Genomic DNA, 1,707 nt, shown 5'->3' on the forward strand with positions numbered 1-1,707 from the left:
AGAGAGGGGGGGGATGAGAGAGAGAGAGAGAAAGAGAGAGAGAGAGGGATGAGAGAGAGAGAGAGAGAGAGAGAGAGAGAGAAAGAGAGAGAGAGAGAGAGTCCAGCAACCAAAACTCCTAGTTTTGTTCTATCCGTAATAATGGTCAAACTTCTAGAAAAAAATTACTCATGCCCTTGATGAGAAACCAATAATTTGTCACCACAATTCCCATTAACACTCACATTTCACCCATAAACTTAACATTGCAGAGCGTTATATCACTGAACCCATTTAACAAGCGTACATTCAACTGCCGTCAGGCACGTCACTACACGGTGGAATCAGACGCTCGTCAATTTTTAGGCCTACGGGGTTATTGATACGATCACATTATAGCTTTTTGTCATTTATCCTGCTTTTGAGAAAAACAATAACCATCTATCTTACTTAAATAGAAGTCGTAATGTTTTGATTGAAGGATTTAGAGATACAGTTAGCGAGAAAACGGTCTCAAAAGTTTGATGACTTCGTGAGCTTGAGTGTCTTAGATCACTGCAAATTTACAATTATTTGTGTCTGTGATCAACGTTGTTCAGTAAAATCCGCAAAGAAATGTGTTTACGAATTGACTTAAATGATGTTGAGCCCCCCAACCCCCCCCAAAAAAGAAGAAAAATTGACCAAAAAATTGCTCGGCAAGAGGAAAAATGCCAGTCTCTACAATTAATCATTATTTTGACGACCGCCTGGTTTCACCACGCTGACTAACATACATTATTCAGGCTGAGTGGACTGGGATAGAGGTATTTAAAGCGAAGCCGCTCTGTAAATCTCTAAACACAACACCTTGTTTCATTACATACTTTTGCGCCAAAAGCCAGATAGGCTACAAACTACAGTGACACCAGAGAGAAAGAAAGAGAGAGAAAGAAAGAGAGAGAAACTTCGAAGACCTGTTTCCAGGAATGGATTCGCGGCTTTCGCTGATGCTGGTGTTGTCGTCGCTTGTGCTGATGGCGCGGGTTTCGATCTCCGTCGCAGCCGTGGCAGATTTACGTTAGTATGGAACACAGTTGTTTTGAGCGCTAATTGTTGTGTTAAAATCCCCTGTGACTGCACTTGATTTAGGCGCTATATATTGAACGTTTCTGTACACCAATTTAGTTGGTATCGACAAGGTTTTTGGGGTATTTTTTACAATAACCATACTATTGGCAATATGATATATGTTGCAACCATTCCTATGAATGGCCAAAGGAGTTAACATTACTAACGATAGTAATACTAATATTTTATTCTCGTAATGTTTACAAAAGAATCAAATTTCCTCTATTCAGAAAAAAAGATAATCAAAAGTGCTTTTTGGTCCCCAAGTATGGAACGAACTCCCAAATAAAATAAGATATGCCCCAAAAATGTACAAGTTCAAATAACATCTGGAGCATTTCTTATTCACAAATGCATCTGTCATAATGATGAACTGTTCTATATGCATGTGTATGCCAGACTGTTAGACTTAAGAAATAGCGTGTGAGAATAAGAGAAATAGAGAGAGTGAGAGAGAAGTAGAGAGGGAGAGAGAAAGAGAGAGAGAGAGAAAGAAAGAGAGAGAGAGAGAGAGAGAGAGAGAGAGAGAGAGAGAGAGAGAGAGACAAAGAGAGATAGACAGACAGAGACAGAAACAGAGACAGACAGAGAAGGAGAGAGAGAGAGAGAGAGAGAGAG

The sequence above is a fragment of the Aplysia californica genome, unplaced genomic scaffold (assembly GCF_000002075.1).
Source record: "Aplysia californica isolate F4 #8 unplaced genomic scaffold, AplCal3.0 scaffold00073, whole genome shotgun sequence".
Lineage (NCBI taxonomy): Eukaryota > Metazoa > Mollusca > Gastropoda > Aplysiida > Aplysiidae > Aplysia > Aplysia californica.